Source organism: Larus michahellis, chromosome Z (assembly GCF_964199755.1).
Source record: "Larus michahellis chromosome Z, bLarMic1.1, whole genome shotgun sequence".
Classification (NCBI taxonomy): domain Eukaryota; kingdom Metazoa; phylum Chordata; class Aves; order Charadriiformes; family Laridae; genus Larus; species Larus michahellis.
Genome location: NC_133930.1, coordinates 77,508,211 through 77,522,741, shown reverse-complemented (window position 1 = coordinate 77,522,741; position 14,531 = coordinate 77,508,211). Strand labels below are relative to the sequence as shown.

General features: G+C 41.1%; 1 protein-coding gene across 4 annotated transcripts in view; it reads right to left on the bottom strand.

Moving 5' to 3' along the window:
* Positions 1-14,531, bottom strand: part of PLPPR1 (phospholipid phosphatase related 1) — a 137,615-nt gene that overhangs the window by 95,844 nt on the left and 27,240 nt on the right. The window contains exons 2-3 of one of the 4 annotated variants that reach the window (XM_074570197.1): positions 13,696-13,777; positions 5,085-5,203 (exon numbers count right to left, since the gene is read on the bottom strand). The exons of 2 other annotated variants lie outside the window; for them this stretch is intronic. The gene's annotated coding sequence lies outside the window, so the exon portion shown is untranslated. The remainder of the gene's footprint in view (positions 1-5,084; positions 5,204-13,695; positions 13,778-14,531) is intronic. One more of the 4 variants, XM_074570195.1, reaches the window with a different exon arrangement.

Below are 14,531 nucleotides of genomic sequence, written 5' to 3'. Positions count from 1 at the left end.
ACACTTCCCTTAATCTCTTTCAGTTTAAATATTTAGGACTTCACAGGTTCTCAATAATAAGCACAAGCTCAGTAAACCTTTAGTTGGGTTGGTGAACGTGCCTTCTGTCTATATTTAGCATGAATATTTTATGATTCCTATTCACTTAGGTTCTAGGAAGCAGAGGGAGGTCTGTTAAAATAAAAACAAATAAACCCTAGGATCGCTTTCTAAAACGGTAAGTTGTTCTGCAAAGGTAGTTTTGGGTAATGGAGAGGTTCTTCTGGGCGGTATTTGTAAACGTATTGCCTTGCCTCAGAAGTCAGTGAAAAAGAGTACTTTTTTCAGCTGCTGTGCATCATGGCAAACAGAAAACGACTCACCGTTCCCCAAGCATAGCGTGTTCCCCCTTGCAATTCCCTGACGAGTGAAATGGAGGTTATATACCTCTGGGACCAGGTTTTAATTCTCTGCTTGTTCTCCTCCTGTTACAGCTCTCCTTGGAGAATTTGATTTGTAACTGCCAGCAAGTGAAATGCTTCAACAAAAACAAACAAAGCCAAAACAAAGAAAAAACCTCCACACGTGTCATGCATCCTGGTCTTTCTAAATACTCTTTGCATTGATAGAAAGATCTTATATTTATTCCTATTAACATTATTCCTGTCTCAGTTGAAAACACGCTGCCTCCCTCTTTCCTGGCTTTTCCTCCCTCCCCGTCTCACTTCCTCCCATCCCTCCATCCGTTCATCCTTCCTCATTTTCTTCAGACTGAATAAGCAAGGCAGCACCCTGCCCCCCTACATGCAGACCCTAGATTCTGCATGTACAGAAAGAAATAATGAAAGCCCAGTGCCCTGCGCCCACCCACCCTCTTTGAGAGAGGCAGGACCTGAGGCGACTGCCCCTGCCTTGCAGAAATGGTTACCGACCAGCCAAAACCCAGCTCAGTCCCCAGGAGCTGGGGATAAGGTTGTTTCCCTCATTTTTCAGTCCTGCAGTTAGTGGCATCCTGATTTCAGATTTTTGAGTCAAGGAGACTGATAACCTCCGTTACACTCATGTTTTGGAAAATGCTCGCCAACACTGGAAACCAGAAACCCTTTAAAAGCAGTTGCTGCCCATTTCTGATGATAAACTGGCAGGAAACACATCTACGTATGTGACAGCCTATCCGTCCTAGAATTCTTGTGATTTTTTAGGACTCAAAACTTAACAATACATTAGGCCTAATTCTGCCTTAGTTACACTCAAAGCCAAATTACCATCAGATTCAGTAACAGCCAAGCTTTGCATTCTTTTCCAACTTCAGCTGTTTGCAGTAAGAGAAATGATGTCTCAGTACGCTTCTCATGTGAATAACCATTGTGTTAAGCATATTCCCGCCCTTTTTTTTTTTTTTGCATTAAGCAGGTTTCCATTGCATAAAGTCATGACCCTGTCACCTCGAGGGCACATTCACAGTCGTGGTGATATAACTTACTCCACCCTGCAAGGAACCCAGATTCCCATTGCACTGCCACTGGTAACAACCATTTTAACACCTACTATGATCCTTACTGTCAGCAAGAGGGAACTGAAGAGCCAGACTTGTGGGTTTTGTGCATGCACTGAAATCCCCCCCCAGAAGACAAAAAAAAAAAAAAGTGGACTTGCTAATAAGCAAAATACATCCTCAAGCTTAGTACTTTAAAAACTAAAAAGTGCGAACCTTTAAAGCCAGTATCTCGCATACGGTTCTTGTTTTCTGAAGCCACACTGTAAATCCCAGGAGTTCATTTAGCCAAGGCAGCATAAACCAAATGCTGGGCCATGTGGTGTGAACAGACGGGCACCGAGGCAATGCCAGGGGAACCTGCAGGAGCTCAGCATCACTTCAGCTCTCTCCCTCAGTATGAAATACAGCCTCCTCCAAGCTAAGAAAGAACCTTTGCTGCCAGACCTTAGACCAGATCAGACCCGTAATCGAAGAATAATCTTAAAAACAGAGTTTTCTCTGTAATAGAAAAACTCGGTGTTTTCTCTGTAATAGAGAAAACTGCAAAACTTTCCTGAAAGTGAAACTGCAACCTATTAGTCTTTCACTTTCTCTGATTTTCCTTATCATTTTTGTTAGATGCTCCAAGGAGAAGTATTTACACATAAACCAACTGGATTCTTTACACTCAGTGGACTTAGAGCTTATCTGATCTGGTCTCAGAGAGGCATAATATCTTTCTTTGATGGATTACCAGCAATGAAGACCATTTTAGCAGGAATAAAGCTGTAAGACTTTCCAATTTAAGCTAACTGAGACAAAGTTACTTGAGGTTAGTAATATTTGCTCAGTCTCAGGAGTAACTGAAAGGGCAAAAAAGCAATTAGAAACAAAGGAATTAGACTATTAAGGTGCATTTTACAGCAGGTTTCGGAAAATCAGTACAGAGGTTCACTTGTTTAATGAACTATATAATGTCAGATACTACTGAGCAACCAAAATGAGATTAAAGAAACCGACTTATAAGGCTTCAGTTTTGCTTTTAAGAACTGCTGCATACTCCCATACATTTATTTGTATAACTTGAATGGTCTTTACTTCTGCTCTGTTTTTTCTCCATGTTTCTATGCTCAACTTCTGTATTGAGAAGTCCTTCAAACACCACAAAGTCCTGTTTATAAAAAGGCAAGATGGTTTTTATAAATGTTTGCCATGACAATGAAGAATTAAAGAAGAGTAATCCAGGATTCTCTTGCAGTGTCATTTTCAAATGTTGATCATTTGCCTGTCATCAGCCGCGGCATTTTTTCCTGCTACTTTCTTTTCATTACCACGTAATAACTTTTCAAACTTCAGTCTGTCAGTACCAATGATTTCTGCATCTCGTGTATTCAGGCAGTGCAAAAGGACTTCCCTGAAGACAGCCCGTGAGCTAGTATCAAATGCAGAGAATGCATTCCAGAGGTCTGCTCAGCCCTAGCTGAGCTTTAAATAAAGGCAAAATCTCACAATCCTGCAAAGTATAAAACTTGCTCTCAATTTATATTATCACTTTCATCCAACACGTTCCTCACTGAAGCCAAAGGCACAGGCTCATCGTTCTGTGTGAACTGCAGCATCACCGCGGCCTCTGTCCCTCAGATGGAATCCAGACCTGCGTGACACAACTGCAAAATGCGCCGGGTGACACCTGCGCTTATCCTGTGTGTGCGGCGGTGCACTGAACAAACAGGACGTGATGCTTTATGAGCAACTGCACCTGCAATGCCAAAAACGGTACAAAGAGATTACGTATTATCAGGCGTAAAGTATGACTTTATACACCCTCTCGCGCATTAATAAAAGCAACATGAGCTTTCTTTGATCAAGAGCTGCTATCCCAAGTTTTACAGCATGCTGTAGGAGTCTGATAATACAAAGTAATTCCAAGTGTCACTGAGCAAGTTTCAGCTGTCTTCCCCTTGCTTTTTCTGCTGGGAGTGTGCTAAATCCTGCCTGCTGCATTGCTGGTCCCTGACACTCATGAGGACGTAGTGAAGGCTCCAGCTGATTGCAGACTTCAGATCAGTCTTTAAACAGCAAAAGACTTCTGTACAGGGGGGATGTTCTGGAAGATCCTTAAGTAATATTATCCTTCTCACGCAAGACATACAAGTGCATTTAAAACAGAGGCTTCACCACTCTGGAAGTTTTCAGAATAAAATCCAGCATGGGAGTTATGTATGTTCATGGGAGTAATGTAAATGTCCTTATGATCAGCTCTTCCACATACGTTGCAAGCACTTAGCCTGCAATAAAACTAAAAAAAAACAACAAAAAACTAACCAAAAACGCCAAAAAACCCAACCAAAAACTTATTAAAGTCAGCATTAAGATTTTTATTTTTGCAGAAGTACTCAATTTATTAGGGAAATGAGAAAACCAATCCATAAAATCTTGTTTCTAAAATGGAAAAAAATTCCCTGAAACAAAAAAATACCCAAAGCAGAAATAATGTACATCTCCAGAAAGGTCAATCTGCAGAACTGCTCTGCCTCACCATATGATTAGAAACTTGCAAGGATCATCACAAAGAAGCCACTTCATAATTAAAAAGCAAACAAAAAAGTGATAGATCAGATGAAGTGTTTGAGGTTAAATGTTTCTCTCCTAATTTTATAGACTCACAGACCCTTGAGAAATGTACCAAATTACAGTAGTAGGAAGTGCAATTCTTAATTTTTGAACAACAGTTCCCATTAGGAGATGAGCAGCAAGGGAAGCAGGAGCCATGCCTCCCACATCCCAATTCACTACGCTACCATGAAAATTAGACAAGAAAAAATAAAAGAAGCCTACTTCTAAATGTATTCACCTTTTCTGTGTTCTGCTGACATAGCTGAAAGCGCAGTACACACTCCTGTAAATTAAGATGTGGATACTTCAGAAGTAAGAGCTGTAGACGTTTTCATAGCTCCAGGCATAGCACTCTGTAAAATTACCACATTCTGTAAAGGTCTTCCTGGAAAAGGATTATACCATGAGAAAGAAGTGAGACGGAGGGAGGGAGGGAAGGAGGCAACAACCTACTTATTGCTCTGATTTAGGAAAGTTTGAGAAACAGTGCAGTAACTGGTGTACTGACAGAGCTGTGGGACAGCCAGCTAGACTGAACATCTCAGGATGTGTAACAGAAGCATTAAGGTTGGTATAAATGACATAAGAATATAAACGTGTGTGTCTGGATGGACAGAAATAAGAAGAATGGATAGTAATAATAATAATAACCAATAGTAAGTAAGAATGGATATGAATTCCAGAAGCAAGAGTGGGGAACACATTGCTTCCGCAAAGGCCAGAAGGCTGCACCCTGACACAACCACAGCACCAATGACCTCCATCCCCACATCAGAAGATGGCAATAGGATAGAGCAACATTGCCTATGCCATTACTCCAACAACTGAAGAATCTCCTTCCAACGCCCTATCCCAGAAACAGACAAGCATTCCAAACAAACAAGGGAAAACAGACAACAAGCAACAACCTTGTTTGAGATTAAAGAAGCCACAGGAAGCAAAAATCCTGATGGACAGGACATTTCCATAGCAAATGCAGCCTCCTAAAGATTATGGAAGACCTGTCCCATACCTACTGTGCTGTCTTGAGTCCAGAAGGACCCCAGGGAGATAACACGTCAGACACTGTCCGCCCTTGTCCTGTGTGCTGCACACAAGTGGTGCTGGACTTGGGAACGGAAATCTTGGCGCCTGCAAGTATGTGGGTGTGAGAACAAGAGTAAATGAACACTGTAAGAGAATGAATGCAAGTAAAATCAAGTTACTCAGAGATTTTGTAAATAAATACAGCCTTTCCCTTCCATAAGATCTCCCACAGACTTTTGTTACACTTATTTCCAACAAACATGATATTCACATGCTCATACATTGAGTTTGGGGATGGCAACTGGATGAACCCAATGCTCCTCTTTCCCTGTGCCTGCTTTGGTACAAAGTTCTAGCTAATCTCCACTTTCTGACTAGCAGTTTGCGTACCTCAAGTATTGTCCAGAAATTTTTCCAAACAAAGAAAAAGGTGGGGAAGAAAGAGTTTGGAACAGGGTCTCAGGAAATTTTCCTCCATTTTTCATCTGAAATTTGACAGCCTGCCATTTTTTGCTGGTGTGGAAAAGATATTTACATTTTGGGCAATTTCTACCAAACAATTTTGCAAAAAATGTCTTTCACTTGTCAACTGTTTGTTTCATCTTTTCCGCCTTTATTGTGCATTCTTTCCTTAAATGACAGCTCTCTAGTAAAGTGGAAAAGGTAACAGTGTAAAAAATACAATAAATACAGTGGCTGGAAAAAAATCCCCATGAAAAAATAAAAACAGACTTAATGTCGTTCCTAGTTTGTTCTTATTTCATGAGAAATTACAAAGGTTTCAAACAAATTGAGATTTTTGGTATACATTTCTGTAAAAATGAATATGCTAGCTGCTATTCCATCCCATGCGTTCTTATCACTGATTTGCTTCTGGCTGTTGTAACTAAGTGGACATTAGTACATAATAAACATTTTCTATGTATCTTTTTAGAACAATGAAGATGTAAAATTTTTCACCCTAAAAATTCACTTATCATCCTAAGTCACTGTCTGAAAATTCAGATGTGGTTGTTAGGCAACCAAAGGACAACCAAGAATGCAATTCTTTCAAATAACTATCTTCATTTATAGACACGTAGTGCCTCCACCCTCCTGTCCTAGGCAGGATATAGAAGGTGCAATAAGCAAGTTTATATTAGTCAATTATTAGGATAACTTAAGAACAGAGAAGAGAAAAAGAAATTTTGACTTCTGGCAGCTCTGCTTTCAGTCAGCTCACCGTCTTAGGAACCACTGGACACAGGAATTAGACGCAGTGGAGTCCATCAATCTTTATTAATGTTTTCTATAAAAATCAGAGCAATTGCATAAGTATGTTCACATACCTGGAAAATTGCTTTTACAGCAACATGCTGCCGCCTTCCACTTTCTTAAGCCACTTCATTTTGAAAAGTCTTATCACTGTTTCCAAGTGGAATTTCTGAACAACAAATCTATTCTTTTCAATTAGTTATGCAATTGCAATTAGAACACAAACAAAGTTTTTTTCAGGTCTGAAACAGATGCTGACATTTTGAAAAGGATGCCATTGATTGTACAGGTCACTACACAACAGATATTTCCTGAGCCTGCTGAAATCAGCTGGAAAAATAGCTATCACAACAGGACTATATTCCGTACAACAGTGGTGTTTCCTCTGCAGATAATACCTGTCAGCTGATAAGACTGTACTTGGTCAAGGTATCAACCACATCCAGTGCAATCCTACACATAGTGCTTCCAGAAAGAACTGCTTCTGGCAGTGTGGAGCTTCCCAGAAATGCCTCTTGCTCAGCAGTAAACACGGAAATGCTGTAATTAACAATTTTATAACACAAGGAATTAACCTTTTTAGATATTCTACAGCTAGAACCCACTCTTCCCTGCTTCACTACAAGGCTCAAACCTCAGATGTGGGACAACAGTAAAGGCACGCTACTCAGAATTACGTGCAACTCCTTACCACGCCTCATCTGGGTAACACGGGACTGAACTCAAAAGATATGAGCCCATATGAAAACGTGTACAACCGAGCAAATTTTGCCATTCATTCTTATGAGTGGCTGCAGGATTTTCACATCTCTAGGGAGGTTAGCAAGGATGATGTTTTGGAAATTTTAAGTTGCAGTGAATATCAAAGGGCATGAAAATACTATCTGAGTTAGCATTTTGCTTTATATTTTAATAATTTCAACAAAAAGCTGTCAGTCTGAGATCTCTATGTATTTTTGTTCTGTTTACACTCACTTTTGAATTACTCAGGGAAGTTTCCTCACATTATGGTATTTGCATACAATGTTTGTGTTACAGCACTGTTCCATATTGTTATTTCCCATCCTTTCTATACTAAAAGATTCTCTATCTCAAATCAGGATTGCCCCTCCCTCTGAACAGCACAACAGAGGTATGATGGCTCAGATACTCTAACATCCATGCACTAGATCAAGAAACAGAACTGCCAAAAGGATATACTGTATCTTGGCAAACCAGTAAACTTGTATTTTCATTCTGCATTGGAAATTGCATATCTTTTCAAGACACAATTTTCTTAAAACAGCCCATTTTCAGAAGTCCAGAAGTTCAGGATCATCTTTTCACTCACAGAGGTTTTGTTTCTCCCTTGATCGCTAGTCAGAAGTGACCAACTGTAAAATGTATCATGATAAAAGCTTATCTGATGCCAACGTATCTCATAAAATGTGTTGGATTCAATGGAACAGGGTTCTTAACAGCTCCACTGGAAGCACTTTTGTTACCACAAGCAGAGAGACAGTACGACTCAGCTTTCCTGAGAGGAGACATGTCCTTTCCACACATGAAAGAAAGACAGTGGAATCTGCTCAATATCACAGTGTTCAGATTTCCACGTTTCCTTAAAATACGAAGAAGAGGCTATTTATTTAGAAAAACAGCTCTACATTTGACACAGGAAAATGAATAATCCATCAGCTCTACATGTTTGACACTTGATGAAGAAGCTCTTGAACACATGTATTTACTGCTCACTCTTGTCACTGTAAGTCCTCTGCTTTCTGACTTTTTTGGCATCGTGTGGAAATGGTTGAGCTGGCACACTTTCTATAACACATTCAAATAAAACACAACCAAACCAGCCAACACCATAGACAAGTATCTCCAGGCTTACACCTGCTTATGCTGCTCCCCCAGCACAGCAGCCTCTGGGAGCTCCTGCCTGCCTCACGTCCTCCCCCCTCATGGAGTTGCCTGATGGGCAATGGATGGAGACCTGCTGCTGCCGAGGAAGCGAATTAACATGGAAGGCTTTCACCTCTGCTAGTAGAGGTCAAGGCTCTCAAAATCAATCAATCACATCTTCTCAAAGGCCTGCTCTTTCCACACACTTGAGACACCAGACTGGGACACTGGGAAAACTGTGTATGTTCCTGCCCCCAGCACTGCTCTAACAGACGGGTGACTGACTGCAGGCAAGATAGAATCACAGAATTGTTTTGGTTGGAAGAGGCCTTTACGATCATTACTGTGTCCAGCCCTGGAGCCCTCAGCACAAGAGGGACATGGATTGTTGGAGCGGGTCCACAGAAGGACCACGAAGATGATCCGAGGGCTGGAGCACCTCTCCTATGGAGACAGGCTGAGAGAGTTGGGGTTGTTCAGCCTGGAGAAGAGAAGGCTCCGAGGAGACTTTAGAGCCCCTTCCAGTACCTGAAGGGGGCCTACAGGAAAGCTGGGGAGGGGCTGTTTGCAAGGGCATGTAGCGACAGGACGAGGGGCAATGGCTTTAAACTAGAGCAGGGTGGGTTTAGATTAGGCATTAGGAAGAAGTTCTTTACACTGAGGGTGGTGAGACACTGGCACAGGTTGCCCAGAGAGGTGGTGGAGGCCCCATCCCTGGAGACATTGAAGGCCAGGCTTGATGAGGCTCTGAGCAACCTGATCTAGTTGAAGATGTCCCTGCTTACTGCAGGGGGGTTGGACCCTTAAAGGCCCCTTCCAACCCAATACATTCTATGATTCTATTCTATGATCATCAAGTCCAACCGTTAACCTAAAACTGCCAAGTTACCACTAACCCATGTCCCTCAGCGCCACATCTACACCTCTTTTAAATACCGCCAGGGATGGTGACTCAACCACTTCCCTGGGCAGCCTGTTCCAATGCTTGACAACCCTTTCAGTGAAGAAATTTTTCCTAATATCCAATCTAAACTCCCCTGATGCAACTTGAGGCCATTTCCTCCTATTGCTTTTTCCTTGGGAAAAGACACCAACACCCACCTTGCTACTACACTGTTGTCCCTCAGACAAAAATAGGAGAAGAACATTACAGCAACTCAGCTACAGCTACTCAACTCCCATAAAGCTGAGTGAAGTACAGCCAAGTGGCTGTGTGTGTTTTTTGGCATACCAAAGAATATCAAACTCTTTTTCTTCACTACAGACCTCTTATAGGATAGTAAGATGCTTTTTTTTTCCCAAGCTATTTCAGTAGAAAATTCAGAGCAGTAGAGAACATTATTGCAGCACAAGGATTCTTGTGACCCATTACTGGGGTTACATTGCTAAAAAACCAAAAAAAAACAACAGAGAAAGCGAGTCCTTTGCAGCCCTGCTTGCCCTGCTTATGTGACTGCTCCTGGCGTGTCTGACACACTGGTGACAACCGCCAAAGTTAAAAGGGTAAGTTGTGACAGCATGAAGAGAAACTCACACTCAAGCTGAAAAAATTTCATACCATACTGAGAAAAAAAACACAGATACGCAGCATACATTCTCCATAGTACCCACCTTTAAATTGCAGTCAGATTTTAAAATTATTTTTTAAATAAAAACTCCCTTATTTCCAAAATGCCTGAAAAAAAAAGGCCAAGCTCAACTTTGGGGGGGGGGGGGGAACCCCCACACCCAAAACCCAACCAACCCCAAAGAAAACACCACCCTACACAGCTACTCCCTCTGTCTCTGGTGCAGTTAAGTCTACCTCTCTACTTGGATCAGGAACTTGCCCAACTCATGGAACAGCACCATTTTCTCTATGTTTGTCCTCAGTACATAACCAGAACTCATCTTGCTCCTTGTCCAACTACTGAACCAAGGGCAAATGCCAGTGCAGGACATGTTACACTGGCACCAAGGTGTGAAATGCTAATTCCACTGTATTCCTAAATTATCGTAAATACTCATGTCTAAGCAGATAATGGCCAGATGGTGACACCCTGAGTAAAACTGGACTCCACGAGATCTCTTGATGGAACCACTTATTGAGCAAGGTATTGCTGAAAGTGACTAAGAGACATAATACCAACTCATTTGTTAAATCACTTGGGATTAATTTTTTCACAGGTAACTTCCCCTGTATTTGAACAAAACTCAGTTCCTTCAAGCTCTGTGAAAGTTAGATTGCTGTATTCTCCATCAAAGAAAGGACAATGAATCTTTGCAAAATGTGCACTAGATAAGGACACTGCCTACTCACACTAACAGTTATTGTGCAACCAGAGGAAAGAGTTCAGATTAACTGTGACCAACAATTGCAGTGCTGAAGCTAGAGAACGCAGTGTCTCACAAAGTGCATCCAGATCATGCTCTATGCTGGTTCGTTTTTAAATGTCAGCAACTTTCTGCATTCTAAAAAAAAAAAAAAAAAAAGCAATCCTGTAATTGGTAAAGAATGTAAAGCCCCATTCTAATTGAAAGCAAAAGCAAACCATGTTGCCCCTAAGCTATTGTATTGACCTAGTGAAACTGCTGATTTTCAGTCAATGTATTCTAGTCTGTCCTGTTTCAGATCATGGCCCTATTAAGTCACCTGTTAGTTCACTGGTGTGAGACGTGTTTTTTTTCTTTCTACACAGACCCATTACTAATAATAGACCTCCTTTTTGTTTCCATTACAGCATTTCAAAGACAGTCTACATTGAGCTTATCATCTGCAAATGTTTTTGTACAATATAATACCATGAACTGTAGTATTATATTCAAATAACAACACATATTGAATTTCATTCGGCATGTGGGAAAATAAAATGAAAGGATGAGTTTCGAAGCATAAACAGGATAAATAGATAGGATTCAACTTCGTCATATTGAATAATTACATCCTGGCACAGTGCCCAAAGGGTATTCATCACGAAGAGATGACAGGGTACAGCACACTGCCAAAGTCTAACTTCCTCAGACAAAGGCTAGACAACTCCGGCAAATCAGAAGTCTTACAGATTTGCCTGCTAATGCTGCATCATCGGTTCCTGGAAATTTGCTGAACTGCAATTCATCATTACAGTTCATTAGCAAGGTCCATAAATATAAAAGCTGTTAATTACACCTGCGCCATGCAAGTGTTCGTGTTGCACTGATTGCATCCTGTACATCTCCCAGCTTGCAGTGGGCGTCCCTCCAGGGCTGCTCTTCAGCCTGGTTTGAGGGCTGAAGAAGGCTGTCATCATTGTTTGCACTGTGAGGAGACACAGTATTGTTCCAGTCCTGCCGCTGCTGGGAGGCTGGGCCATCTGTGCAGCTTACGAAGAATCTACACTTAGCAGACCTCTGTCTTCTGCTGGGTTTTTGCCTTGGAAATGTGCTTTACTTCTGGCATTGTTTAAACTGCTTTATTCTGGGCATTACCAATACCCTACATTCCACCTTATTAATAAAAAATTAAAAAGCACCAGGCACCTAATCCACACATGATAAAAGAAACGGATTAAGTTCCTGGTTGGGAGAGCCGCATTGTCAGTCCTGCAGCAGATGCCATACTTGGCTGCGTTTGCTTGCCCTGCAGAGTCGCCAGAGAGGATATGAATTCAAATTTGTTATTTTCAAAACGCGAAATTTTTTTGTTTTCTCAGAACAATCATTCTGCTGCATGTTATCCTCCTGCCATAGTATCATTTATCCACCCTATCAAAGGTATTTTACCCAACTGTCAAGAAATTCCCATGGAAGTGCCATTCACAAGATCCAGTGTACTATGCCCAAATGCATCATAAAGAATTTATAACCTGACCAGGGATATTTCATTAGAATATGCTTCCGATCAAATCAGTGGGATAAGATTCTCCATGTCTTAAAATGAAGGTAACATAACCTAAATGTTTTTGTTTGTTTTTTTTTTTTTCTTATTGAAGTTAAACATGAAAGACTAACTTAACCGTATACAACTATAAAAAATGCTCTTTTCTCCCCTTCTCCATTTCAGCAGCCCTGGCTCAGAATTACTCTGCTTAAACCTGAGCCCAAGAAGCAACCCCAGGGTAAAATCCCTGTGTCCCTCAGTGCAGAAGCAGGATGGAAACATCTGCACAGTATTACCCTGGGCAGCCACCGAGGAATGGCACTGACCTGCACGAACCCACACCTGAGGACGAGACCCAACACGGTGTGAGCATGTGGACAAGTGGCTGGCAACTACATTTCCTGTGGGACAGGGCCAGCACAAAAGGAGTCTGTTTTGAGATTTTCAGGAGTGTACTTTCCCCTTGTGGCACTCGAGGCAAGGCAGTGCCACCAAGCTGCAAGGGACACCACAGGGCAGCTGGGGACGGAATCACGGGCTGGAGAAGTGACAAAATGGGATTCCTATGGCATAGGCGAGGACAGACCTCACATCTGTGAATGATTCATTTCTTAGCAGACCTTAGGGAGATTTCTTGTCTAAGGCCCATCCTGAGAGGGAGCAGGCAGAGGTGATCTGTTCCACAGTTGTTTCGTTTCCAAAGGGAAGATGAAAAACCATATTTCAGTCTAGTACCATAAAGCCAGCTGGCCTCTTTCTCCATCACAAGTAATTTCTCCTTTAGGGAGGCCCACAAAGCATGTAGCTTTTCCCTTGCTTCTTACTGATGCTCAAGTACCTTTTTACTGTGATTGCTCGTTCTGAAGTTTAGCAATATAAACATTCCTGAAAATTATATGGCCATCTTGGACAAAATGAGTGTCTCAAAGACAATACAGGCACAAACATGGAGGCTTAGAACTGTCAATTCGTGTTACAGAAACTGCAAATACAAAAGGGTAAGACTACTGTCAATCAAAAATCCCACTCTTTCTTGGCTAATCTAGTTACTTCCCTGGAAAAATATTTAAACTACAAGTGCAACCTTATGCCAGTTGCACTGCATCTCTTCCATGATATAGAGTAAGAAGATTTTCTTTCTAAGCAAACCAGGAAGAGACACAGAAGAGGAACACAGAAGACTTTCTGAAGAACTGGAAGACAGCTGTGGATCCATTCTCTTATAAGAGAGACTTTTAAGTTCAAAAGTTTGTCCCCCTTAACTAATTCTTTATGTGACAAACCTGAACAAGAAGAAAACACTCCTCCTGTTTTAAAGCAAAACAAAAAGTCAAGATATCACGTGTCCATAACACAAAATTAAGTGGACTTTTGCATTATCTTGCTTTTCTTTTGATGGGACCTGAACTGAACAAATTACAGTCAGTTACTGTTCTGACATGAATAAGATTGACAGGTTTGGTACAGGGCTTTTTACAGGCAGCCTAAGATCAGGCAACTGTCTACACCCAGCCACAGCAAGACTGTAACTCACTCTTTCCAGGTCACAATATACCTTTCAATTACTGTACAACACCCACTAAAATCAATGACATCTTCACAAAAATAACTGGAGTTATACCTGGATCTCTTAGCACATATACCGAAGGCTGAGGCTCTGTTTGGTTCAGTTTAGAACAATCTCCAATACGTTTTAGTGTTCACTGAAAGGAAGAAAAAAAAAAAAGAATTTATTAAAGGTAGCTCAGATATTTTAAAATGTTTCTGGCAAGGGCAGACTGATCTTAAAACTGTTTTTATATTAATACTCTTTTATGGAAGATTTAAAAGTACTCTGTGATATTATTTTTTCTGTTGAAGTCTGAACAAAAGCAATGCAATGGGAGTACTATGCTTTACACACTGTGTATATGGACTTGTATATTTCTCAAAGCCAGAAATGTCTCTTCTGTATGGAAACAAAGCTAGAAAGAAGAAAGGCTAATACTCCAATGAAGAACACGCTGAATTACTATTAATTACTAGAATAAAAATAGTCAGTTCTCTTCCACCTTGAAAACACAATAATGCTCCCTCCTAACCTGGCATTATGCATTACTCCTTCCCAATAGGAAAAAAAAAAACACTCGCTACACGACTGAGTATCTAACTGTAATGGCAGTTGACTGTAACTGTATTTCCTGTTGTCATTCATCAATCATGCCAGTTTTGAAAGACATCTTACCATACTTCCATAGAAATTCTCAATTCCATTACAGCATTGTTGAAAGGACTGAGATATAAACACAAAGAGACCTTTTAATGTGCTGTGCTGGTCTCCAAATATAACTACAAAATGAAAAAGGAGTTTTGACATCCCACTCTGATTTCGCCTTCTCAGACAGATGCAAAAGCTTCTCCACACGCAGTGAAGCTTCTTTTCAACACCGGAGGGGTAGGGACAGGTGCCCGACTTTG